Source organism: Pelodiscus sinensis, chromosome 13, assembly GCF_052426305.1.
Source record: "Pelodiscus sinensis isolate ZL-2025 chromosome 13, ASM5242630v1, whole genome shotgun sequence".
Classification (NCBI taxonomy): Eukaryota; Metazoa; Chordata; order Testudines; family Trionychidae; genus Pelodiscus; species Pelodiscus sinensis.
In genome coordinates this window covers 31,307,164-31,319,829 of record NC_143064.1, presented here as the reverse complement: position 1 = coordinate 31,319,829, position 12,666 = coordinate 31,307,164, and positions in this window count along the sequence as shown.

Below are 12,666 nucleotides of genomic sequence, written 5' to 3'. Positions count from 1 at the left end.
CCTGCCCTGGGCTGCGCCGCTGTCCCGGGAGGGGGGAGGAGCTCTCTCCACCGCATGCCCTGCTTGGTGTCCTGCCCTGGGCCCCACTCCAGCTTTTCCTGTGGGGGAAGGGGAGGACTAGCATGCATTTCCCCACAAGCTGGATCTGTCATGGAGCCTTGGGGCTTCCCAGGCCAGCCTGAGCTGCCAGACTGTGGCCTTCAGTACAGGCACATATGCATACCTCCTTCTCCCCTCCCTCTGGTTGCGACTGGCTCCCATCCTGGGGCTGTGACGGAGCCAGGAACATGCTGTGAAATCACTGACCCAGGTGGAAAAAGGGACAGGGCCAAATTGCTGCGAGGGGTGGCTGAGCTGATATACATCATTTCCGCTTCCGCAAGCGGAGACGATGCACACATAATGCTGTGTTACACACCCTGCAGCGGCAGTGGCATGCGAACATGCCTAGACTCTTCCCCCAAACTCGAGCTCCATCTCACGTCAGCGGGGCACGTGTGATGAACGGGCTCCCCCTTGCTCTCCTCCCCCCGCAGGAAGCTGGCTCTGGCTCCAATCTTGCGGGGGGCGCGATGCTGGATCGCCAGCATGGACTTTCCATTGCAGGTGAGGGGGAGCGAGGGAGAGCCAGTTCATTGTGCGTGCCACTGAAAATCATTTGCATGGCACTTATGGCACATGTGCCGGACCTTGCCGACCTCTGAACTAGGGCATGTGCTTTAAGCAGACCTCAAGTATGAAATTCAGGGGTTCAATCTTCAAGAGAGACTACAGGCCCTCCCCCAACCTCCCATAAATGACACCCTTGTTAACCAGGGTTAGTCCCTGGTGTGCTGCTGGATGCTTTATTTGCCTGCATATCTGCAGCTATGGCTGCTCACAGTTACTGTTGGCCACGATTTGCCATTCCTAGCCAATGGGAATTGTGGGATATGACGTCCCGGTCTGCACCACTTCCTGTACTTCCCATTGGCCGGGAACAATAAACCATGGTTAACAGGAGCTGCAAGTGGATGTTCCTGCACATGCACAGGTAAATAAAGCATCTGGGGGCCCCTCATGGACTAGCCCTAGTTAACCGTATCCAGCCTGCAGGCCACTTATTGCCCACCCGTGCCCTTGTCCATCATCTTTCTTTCCCACCATCATCTTTCATTCCTCCCTTTCTCATGCCCGATGTTACTGACTTCTTTTCCCCTTTTCTTCCCTCTCTGAATTAGCTTACACATCCCTTCCCCAGTCCCTCCATCCCTCCATTTCCCAGACCCCAACTCCTCATTTCCTCTGTTCTCTCCTTTCCCCTTTTATTTCTCCTTCTCGATTGCATCTGTGATGTCTAGCCAGTGCTGGGTGTGTCCATGACCCCAGCCTCCTTAGCGGTGGCTTGTGGTGGGAAGGTGTCCTACCACAGAGTCAGAAGTAAGGCAGGCCTTTCCAGAAACCCTAATGAACCTCTATTTGCAATAGATATAACACTAAAAGGAAAGCTCTTACTACAAAAGCACCAAAAGGTGACCTAGAGTGGATTATAGAAATCATTTTCAGATGAGTTTACTTTCTCACTTCCACCGTGCAAACTCTTAACAGTAGATGGTTGGGAATTGATCCATCAGAATGATTTTCTGGTGGAAAATTTAGCTTTTGCTAAATTTTAATTTTCCAAAACAACATTTTTGCCCCAAAATCTTGATCTTTTTCCATCAGGAAAATGAAAATTAAAAGGTTTTGTTTTGTTGAAATGACCCATGATGTTGTATTTCTAATTAGGTCAGTAAAATATGAAGCAGCATTTTCCCTTGAAGTACTTTGCCTTCTATAGTGGAAGCTCCCATTCTCTCCTGTGGGTTGAACTCCCTGGAGGACAGCATCTCCCACAATGCAATGTAGATTTCCCTCTGACCAAGTGCTATGTAGTTCTACATGGGAATCACATGGTTGGAGTGTAATAGGAAATCAGTCCTGACAAGGAGACTGGCCCATAGACAAGAATGGGGTCCCAAATTATAATGCACTAATAGGGAAATACAGGCTAATTTTGTATTGAACTGATAGGAAACAAAACGTCAGGTTCTCAAACCACAGCTCCCATTAGGCAACGCAGTGCAATGGGAAAATGTAGTTTAACATTGAACTGATGCTACAATGACAGCTCATCTCGAGAGGTATGCTGTCTGCCAGGGGCCCGTATCCGTATCTGTCGCCCTGACAGCTCATCTCGAGAGGTATGCTGTCTGCCAGGGGCCCGTATCCGAGATGTTACGGAGGCATTGTCGAGGATTATCCGGCCCTCTGACTACTACCCCATGCTACTCATCCACGTGGGCACAAATGATACTGCCAGGTGTGACACTGAGTGGATCAAGTGTGACTACAGGGCTTTGGGAGTACGGGGGAGGGAGTTTGGAGCGCAGGTGGTATTCTCTTCTATCCTTCCTGTCAAAGGTAGGGGCCCGGGCAGAGAGAGGTGCATCCTGGAGGTGAATGCCTGGCTGCGACGATGGTGTCGCCAGGAGGGATTCGGCTTCCTTGATCACGGGGTGCTCTTCCAGGAAGGACTGCTTGGCGGAGATGGAGTTCACCTTTCCAGGAGCGGGAAGGCCTTGTTTGGACACAGACTGGCTAACCTTGTGAGGAGGGCTTTAAACTAGGTTTGTCGGGGCAGGTGAGCAAAGCCCACAGGTAAGTGCTGAATGTGCGGGACTGGGAGATGGGTTGGAAATGGGGGGGACTACGGCCTATAATGGCAAGGAGAAAGGAGGGTCAGGGCACAACAGGGAGGCAAGATCAAATCAGTATCTTAGATGCCTATATACAAATGCGAGAAGTATGGGTAATAAGCAGGAAGAACTGGAATTGCTAACCAATAAATACAACTATGATATCATTGGTATTACAGAAACCTGGTGGGATGGGACGCATGATTGGAATATTGGTATGGAAGGGTACGGCTTGCTCAGGAAGGACAGACAGGGAAAAAAGGGAGGAGGGGTTGCCTTGTATATTAAAAATGTACACACTTGGACTGAAGTGGAGATGAACGTAGGAGATAGCTGTGTAGAGAGTCTCTGGGTTAAGCTAAAAGGGGTAAAAAACGAGGGTGATATCATGCTAGGAGTCTACTACAGGCCACCTAGCCAGGTGGAAGAGGTGGATGAGGCCTTTTTTAAACAATTAACAAAACTATCCAAAGCCCAAGATTTGGTGGTGATGGGGGACTTCAACTATCCAGACATATGTTGGGAAACTAACACAGCGAGGCACAGGCTATCCAATAAGTTTCTGGACTGCATTGGAGACAACTTTCTGTTTCAGAAGGTTGAAAAAGCTACCAGAGGAGAAGCTGTTCTGGATTTGGTTTTAACAAATAGGGAGGAACTAGTTGAGAACTTGAAAGTGGAAGACAGTATAGGGGACAGTGATCACGAAATAATAGAGTTCATGATCTTAAGGAAAGGTAGAAGGGAGACCACCACAATTGAGGTTATGGATTTCAGGAAGGCAGATTTTGATAAGCTCAGAGAACTTGTAGGTAAGGTCCCATGGGAAGCAAGACTGAAGGGAAAAACAACTGAGGAGAGTTGGAAGTATTTCAAAGGGACGTTGTTAAGGGCCCAAAAGCAAACAATTCCGCTGTGTAGGAAAGATAGAAAATATGGCAAAAGACCAGCTTGGCTTAACAAGGAGATCTTGCATGATCTCAAAATAAAAAAGGAGTCATATAAAAAATGGAAACTAGGACAACTAACAAAGGATGAATATAGGCAAGCAACACGGGAATGCAGGGGCAAGATTAGAAAGGCAAAGGCACAAAATGAGATCAAACTAGCTACAGGCATAAAGGGAAACAAGAAGACCTTTTATAAATACATTAAAAGCAAGAGGAAGACCAAGGACAGGGTAGGCCCACTGCTTAGCGAGGAGGGAGAAGCAGTAACAGGGAACTTGGAAATGGCGGAGATGCTCAATGACTTCTTTGTTTCGGTCTTCACCGAGAAGTCTGGAGGTGTGCCTAACGTAGTGAATACAAGCAAAGAGAGGGTAAGTTTAGAAGATAGGATACACAAAGAACAAGTTAAAAATCACTTAGGAAAGTTAGATGTCAGCAAGTCACCAGGTCCTGATGAAATGCATCCCAGGATACTCAAGGAGCTGATAGAGGAGGTATCTGAGCCTTTAGCTATGATCTTTGAAAAATCATGGCAGACAGGGGAGATTCCAGAAGACTGGAAAAGGGCAAATATTGTGCCCATCTATAAAAAGGGGAATAAGAACAACCCAGGAAATTATAGACCGGTCAGTTTAACGTCTGTCCCAGGGAAGATAATGGAGCAGGTAATTAAGGAAATCGTATGCAAACACTTGGAAAGTAATAAAGTGATAGGGAATAGCCAGCATGGGTTTGTGAAGAACAAGTCATGCCAAACTAATCTGATAGCTTTCTTTGAAAAGATAACGAGCCTTGTGGATAAGGGAGAAGCGGTGGATGTCATATACCTAGACTTTAGTAAGGCATTTGATACGGTCTCGCATGATATTCTTATTGATAAACTAGGCAAATATAACTTAGATAGGGCCACGATAAGGTGGGTGCATAATTGGCTGGATAACCGTAGTCAGAGAGTTGTTGTTAACGGTTCTAAATCCTGCTGGAAAGGGATAACAAGTGGAGTTCCTCAAGGGTCTGTTTTGGGACCCGTACTATTCAATATCTTCATCAATGATGTAGATATTGGGATAGAGAGTACTCTTATTAAGTTTGCAGATGATACCAAACTGGGTGGGGTTGCAACTTCTTTGGAGGATAGGGACATAATTCAAAATGACCTTAGCAAGTTAGAGAAATGGTCAGAGGTAAACAGGATGAGGTTTAATAAGGAGAAATGCAGAGTGCTCCACTTAGGAAGGAACAATCAGTTCCATACATACAAGATGGGAAGCGACTGTCTAGGAAGGAGCATGGCGGAAAGGGATCTAGGGGTCATAGTGGACCACAAGTTGAATATGAGTCAACAGTGTGATGCTGTTGCAAAAAAAGCAAATATGATTCTAGGTTGTATCAACAGGTGTGTTGTAAGCAAAACTCGTGAAGTCATTCTGCCGCTCTATTCTGCACTAGTTAGGCCTCAGCTGGAGTACTGTGTCCAGTTCTGGGCGCCACATTTCAAGAAAGATGTGGAGAAATTGGAAAGGGTACAGAGAAGAGCGACAAGAATGATTAAAGGTTTAGAGAACATGACCTATGAAGCCAGGCTTCATGAACTGGGCTTGTTTAGTTTGGAAAAAAGAAGATTAAGGGGGGACATGATAGCGGTTTTCAAATATCTAAAAGGGTGTCACAAGGAGGAAGGCGAAAATTTGTTCCTCTTGGTTTCTGAGGACAGGACAAGGAGTAATGGGCTTAAAGTGCAGCAGGGGAGGTTTAGATTGGACATTAGGAAAAAATTCCTAACTGTCAGGGTGGTCAAATATTGGAATAAATTGCCAAGGGAGGTGGTGGAATCTCCCTCTCTGGAGATATTTAAGAACAGGTTAGATAGACATCTGTCAGGGATGGTGTAGACGGAGCTTGATCCTGCCTTGAGGGCGGGGGGCTGGACTCGATGACCTCTCGAGGTCCCTTCCAGTCCTATTATTCTATGATTCTATGATTCTACATAAAGCATTTCGGGTCACATCAACAGGCTGAAATGAGAGATTTCAGCTTTGGGAATGACAAAAAGTTTAATTGTTAAAGCAAAACATTTTGGCTACGTCTACACTGGCCCCTTCTCCGGGAGAGGCATGCTAATTTAGAACTTTGGAATAGGGAAATCCGCAGGGGATTTAAATATCCCCCGCGGGATTTAAATAAACATGGCCACCGCTTTTTTTCCGGCTTGGGGAAAAGCCGGAAAAAAGCGTCTAGACTGGCGCGATCCTCCGGAATAAAGCCCTACTTGCAAGTAGGAATAAGAGATCCTCTGGAAAAGGGCTTTATTCCGGAGGATCGCGCCAGTCTAGATGCTTTATTCCGGCTTTTCCCCAAGCCGGAAAAAAAGCGGTGGCTATGTTTATTTAAATCCCGCGGGGGATATTTAAATCCCCCACGGATTTCTCTATTCCAAAGTTCTAAATTAGCATGCCTCTTCCGGAGAAGAGGCCAGTGTAGACGTAGCCATCGACATTTCCAGGTCGAAATTCTCCTGAATTTTCATTCTGTGAAAAATTTCCATTTTTGTCCCAATTTAAGGTAAAAACATTAGCAAGTCTGGGGTGAGGCTGGTGTGTGTGTGTGTGTGTGTGTGTGTGTGTGTGTGTGTCAGAGAGTTATCCTTTGAATTTCCATAGCAAGGAAAGGAGAGGCAGAGGCTCTAGCCATATATTAAGTTTGAAATATTTCAGCCTTTACTAGACATCTGTAAGTGTATGTCTACACTAGCCCCCTAGTTTGAACTAGGGTGGCTAATGTAGGCATTGGAACTTGCAAATGAAGCCCGGGATTTAAATATCCCCAGTTTCATTTGCATGTTCCCGGGAGGGCGCCATTTTTAAATCCCCTTAGTTCGAACTGACTGCCCGCGGCTACACACGGCAGTCAGAAGTTAATCCGAACTAAGGCCTTAGTTCGGATTAACTGTTACTCCTTGTGGAATGAGGTGTAACAGTTAATCCGAACTAAAGACTTAGTTCGGATTAACTTTAAACTGCTGCGTGTAGCTGCAGGCAGTTCATTTGAACTAAGGGCAATTTAAAAATGGCAGCCAGATGGGAACATGCAAATCAAGCCCAGAATATTTAAATCCCGGGCTTCATTTGCAACTCTGGTTGCCTGATTTGCCTACCTAGCTCGAATTAATGAGATAGTGCAGACATACCCTAATAGACAGGGGGAGTGCTGACCAGCACCTGGTGACTAAGGGGTTAAACTCAAGTTTCTAGCAAAGGTATTGACAGGGAGCTAGAGAACCAATGGGCATATGGTGTTGAAATCTGAATTATATAAGATTCCTTGCTTTCTTTCTTTGTGTGGGAGAGAAAAACCAGGAGTTGAGAGAGACAGAATGATTTAAACCCAGGCAGGACTACCATGCCTCCAATAAATTCAAAGCATGGAAATGGATTGAACAAAGAGAAGACTGGAAGTAGGCAGAGGGAAAAGTGAATCTAGTCATGCTCAGGGTATTTTTCTTTATTTTGTGGTTTGGTTTGAACTGCTCTATGTGCATCTATGTCTCCACTCCCCATTTACCATCTCACATTGTGCCCAGAGACTTTTCTCTGTGTTTTTAATTTGTTTTCCTTAGTTGCTCTGTAACATCTAGCAACCAAATATGCTTTATAAAGTTTATCTTTTGTTTTGTAATAAAAATGACTTTTTCTTAAGGTGATGATTTGATTCTTGTGTCCTGGAGGGTCTGTCAATGTGTATCTGCATATTGACAGGCTGAGGGGATAGCTACTAGAGACTGCAGCTTATTTTCCTCTTTTCCTTTTTCATGCTCTTTTAGGGCAAAAGAGCTTGGTGTATCCCTGGGGGTGGATTTAAGTGTTCACCCCTGGTTGTAGGGATAAAAATCACTTGATGGTGGCAGCGATTCCCCAAAATCTGTGGATTGTGATTCCAGGGGGAAGTTTTTTGTAACCAGTGTCTATAGATGTCAAGGGTTTTTTTTCTTTTTGAGCTTTGCAGGCCTCCATCTTCTGTACTCAGAGTGTCAGAGTGGGGAAGAGCCCTGATAACATCAAATATTGTGTTGCAAGTTTGATGGAAATAAAGTTCTCTGCCTTTCCATCTCTGCATGCTCCCTGCATCCTCTCCAAGCCAATTACAGTGTTGGCAACTCTCACGATTTTACAGTGAGTCTCGTCATATTTGGTATGTTTTTTAAAGCTCCAGCTCCTGGAAACATGTGAGACTCTTAGGCTATGTCTCCATTGGGAAAGTTTGGTGACAAAAGTGTTGTCAACATGCAAAATTTGCCAAAAGTGAAAAAGTCAAACTAGTTTTTCTGCCTCCCACTGTGGACATTTCATGGCCTTATTGCTATTACCCTGTCAACAGATAACAGCAAAGCAAAGTGGGTAAGCACTTCACAGTACAGAATTGTAAAAAGGCAGAACTAATCCCTGCACTTCTTGGGATTCCCTGCTAGTTCTATGAGCTCTCTGTGCTAAAGAATATCAAAGCAGCACAGCAGTCTCTTCAGCCCTCCCCCTGCAGCAGCAGTCTGCCTGCAGCTGTGTTTCTAGTGCAGGGCAGAACAGAAGTATTGCAATAATTTGTTCTTTGTTCCCCAAATGGAGCAGCTTGCTGAGCTGTAAGATACTTCCCAGAGCTTTGAAAGGGGAGGAGGTGCATATCTGCAGGGCAGCAGAGATCACAAAACACTGAGCAGAGCCATCAAGGCAGGCATTGTGGGATACTGGCAGAAGCCAGTTCTCTGGACAAAACAAACAGCGGAGTTCACACTAGTTCTTTGTGGACAATAAATGGAGGGGAAAAAACAAAAGTCTCACTGGGGTGGAAGATTTTTGTCACCAAAACAGGGTGTTTTTCCTGACAAAAGTCCCATTGTACACACTTTTTCATTTTCTAAACGAAGGAATTTCTAGTTCTGTTGGTTTCTGAGAAAAACTTTAAAATGTGAATTGAGTGCAGCCTAAAGGTCTGAGAAGCCAGAGGGCAAATAGAAACATTTGTTATTAATTATTTTTATTTTAAAGTCTCCTGATTTTTAAGGCAATCCCATCACTTTAGGGGTCCTGACTCATGATTTTTAAAGCATGAGGTTGAGAAGACTGCCAGTCCTTTGAGCCTCCTTCATTCACTCTCCCTGTCCCTGCATCCATGCTCTGTCAGTTCTTGCTTGACCTATGGTTTTCCATTGCTGTAGCTTCATGAAAATATGAAAAGTTTTAGGTAGACACCTGTGTGTTCTAAGACTGATATCAGACATTTGGTTTACTTTCTTCCTTCGTTGCGAGGCAGTTACAGCCCACAGCCTCTTCCTGTTGCAAGAAGCCGTGAAACCAAAAGAGTAACCTTCTGGTTTGCTAACCTTTCTAAAAACCTTGGTCCTATTTGTCTGAGGTACACAAAGGGGGCTCAGAGCCTATGGAAATTAAATTTCTTCTCACTGGAGGCAGTGCTTTCTGTCCCTGAAATGGGTGAGAGGAACGTTCATGACACTTCCCAGAACCTATTCCTGATGGGCAATTACAAGAATAACATTCCAACAATAGCAGTGAAGAGATTTAAAAGGGGAAGACAAATCCTGGGTGGGATTAATGGGCATTTCAGAGCTGTATTTCTCTGCATAAAGTTGGGCTCATTGGTGAGGGTGAGAGAAGATTTAAAAGCTCTTGGACTGATAACAGTAGAAGGGAGGCTTGATCCCATGCATCTTCTGTTGTTCTGACCAGTTATGGGTGGGGTGACTCCACTGATTTCAGTGGAGTTACTCCTCTTGGCTGGTTTTCTGGGTAGCTTTAGATCCTGTTTGTTTTAATGAGTGCACCACAGTAATTTGGTTTTGGAACCATTCTTTTTAGCACTCCTACACTTACTGCCTTTGGTCCAATGATCCAATGCCATGATTTAGGTGGGGTTGTTGTTTTGTTTTGGCATGTACAAGATACCTAGGTAAATCCATTTAACCATTCAGTCTGATGCAACCTTACCTCTGACTGACCCCTTATGTACGTTTTGACTGTTTGAGGGCGGGGGGTTGCATTGTCTGCTGAAATTGATCCTGAATAAAATTAAAATGATGCCTGTTGAGTCTAAGTGTTGATGCTGAGCTGGACTCAGTCTCATCTAGAATCTGTCATCCTTGTTGCACTGAGTAGTATCAGTGATACTATGCAATGGGCAAAGGAAACAGCGAGGTGAGTGTGGGTTGTAGTATCTGTGCTTCAGGATGTATTATTGACCATGAATCCAATGAATTAAAAAACCTCTTTGATTTGTACCTAGGTCTCATTCAGCTTCTGCATGAGGCTGAGGTCCCTGTTCAGCAGGCATAACAAAGAGTTTGGTAAATATCTCTGTAATTTTAAGGTTTGATTACTAAATAGGAAAGTCTTATATATAGCGCCTGGCTTCCAGTGTGATCAAATCACATTGTAAGGCTGGATACGTATTATTATCTCTACTAGAAGACCTACCCGGTGTTGCCTGGATCATTCAGGGAAGGGGGCTGGAGTAGCCCCCCCCCCCCATCGCAGACTGGAGTTGCTCTAGCTTAGCCAGAGCAGCCCCTGCCTGCACTGCTTAGGCTGGAGCAGCTGCTGCCAGCTGTGCACCTAGGCCCGCCATGGACAGAGGCTGCAGCAGCTGGGATGCCGGAACAGCCTCTACCCATGGACGCTTGGGCCCGCTGCAGGCAGAGGCTGCTCCAGACAGCTGGAGCAGCCCCTGTCCATGATGTCCCCCACCCCTGGTTAAATTTAACTGGTAAGCTTCACCTGTTAAGGATGAGGCTTACTGGTTAACCAATTAACTAGTTAAACCTTCACATCTCTTTCCAGGATGAGAGAGGGGGCCAGTGGGGATTTTCTTCATCCACCCTGGTCCCTCCTGGGGCAGCAGGAGGATGGTGGGGGCTCTCTCCTTCCCCATGACCCTACCTGGAAAAGAGAAGGTATCACTTTATTGGATTTTAAAGGTGAGCGTTGCCCCTATGGGGGGGGGGGGGGGTTGCCTCAAAGTATGTACAAAGAGGGCCATGTGAGGTGTCAAATGAAAGCTTATGTGCTACTGATTCTATATGTGCTATTCATGTACTTGTATACTATCTGTATGTGGAGTTATAAATATGTACTCTGTGCTTATACTGTAAGGTTCTCTGTCAGAGAGGCTACATTTAGACTACAAGCCTCTTTCAAAAGAGAGCGTCTAGACTACAAGCAGATTTTTCAGAAAAGTGAGCCGCTTTTTCAAAAGAGAGTCGACGCTCTCTTTTGAAAAAGCACCGTTTGCATTCAATAGCACCTTTTTTTGAAAGAGTACATTCGAAAAAAGGCGTTATTCCTCGTAAAATGAGATTTACCGCGATCGAAAAAACTGCCATGTTCTTTTGATTTACTTTCAAAAGAACACAGCTGCAGTCTAGATGCAGGTGAAGTTTTTTTGAAAAAAGGCTACTTTTTTCGAAAAAACCCTGTAGTCTATACACACCCAGATGGAGCAATGGGCAAAGAATGTTCAGCCAGTGACTGTGCTAATTGGCAAAGTTCCAAGGACAATGGATCTCTAGGTGCCAAATACACACCTGAGGAATGTGTCTGGAAATCTGGATACCTGCAAACCAGCCAGGGCATAATGGCTGCCAGCACGTGAAACAGAGATAGGTCACTTGACCATGTGACGTGCTATGGCCAGGAAGATGCCAGGCAAGCTATATAAGTGCCATGTGGCAATCTCCATCTTGTCTTCAGTTCAGCTACTGATTCGAGATGCAGCCTTGTGAGGAACAGCAAGCCGGAAAGAACTGTGGACCCATCCTGACACAGGATGTACACCAGAGACTTTTAAGATAGCAGTTTATAGCATCTTTGCTAAAAGCCTGAATCGAGAACTGAGTGATTCAATGCATGTAATATATTCTCCTTAAAAACTTTACTCTCATGCTTTTCTTTCTTTTTTTAATAAACCTTTAGATTTTAGATTCTAAAGGATTGCCCCAGTGTGATCTTCTGGGTAAGATCCAGAGTGTAAATTGACTGGGAACTGTGGTTGGTTTCTTGGGACTGGAAGAACCCGTTCAGGGTAGGTGAGATTGTCTGCATGTGAGGCCTGGGGCTGATTGCAACACAGGGATAGCTGGGGTGCCAGAGGGGTTTTGGTCATGAGGCTTCAGGCTAGCTGGATAGGCAGCTGGAGCACTTGGTATGACTAGTTTGTGGCCTATTTGGGAAGGTCTCCAGTCTGGGGCTATAAGGATCCCCGAGTCTGAGCAATTTGCCCTGAGCGGACGCCCTCAGCGGTGCCCACACCCGGCCCGGTCCATCACAGACGGGCCAGTAGGGACCAACGGCACCATTTATGAGGAGATAGAGGGAAGTAGCCCCCCGCTCCCAAATTTGAATCATTTAATACTTAAGGTTTGCTTAAAGCTTGAAGAAGGTCTTAACTTCAACAGAGTTTGAGCTGCTTACAGCTTTGCCTTTGGGGCAGGAAGCTTGTTATAAAAAAAAGGGAGGCAGATGACTAAGAATAACAAAAGGCTTGGTGATCCAGTAATTGAAGGGTCGTAAGATTATCATGAAAACATTGCTGGGTACTCCACTTAAAAGATAGGAGAAAAAAGAATAGGAATGAGTGTTGTGTTGCTGGGATTTGCATTTGAATCTTCGCTGTTAAACTTAAAAAACAATGAGTGGTCCTGTAGCACCTTAGAGACTAACAAAAAAATGCTCTTAAACGTATAAATGTCCATGAAAATGGGGTGAACATTGATTAATCCAAAGCTGACTACAAAGGGATCTCACAAAACAGGGTGATTGGGCAATACAAGGGAAGATGGAATTTAGTTTTGACAAGTGCAAAGTAACGCACATGGAAAAATATAATCCCAGCTGTACATACAAAACTGACGGAGCCTAAACAGCTGTTACCACTCATTAAAGGGATCTTGGAATCATTGTGGATAGTTCCCTGAAAATATCTATTCAATGTGCAGTAAT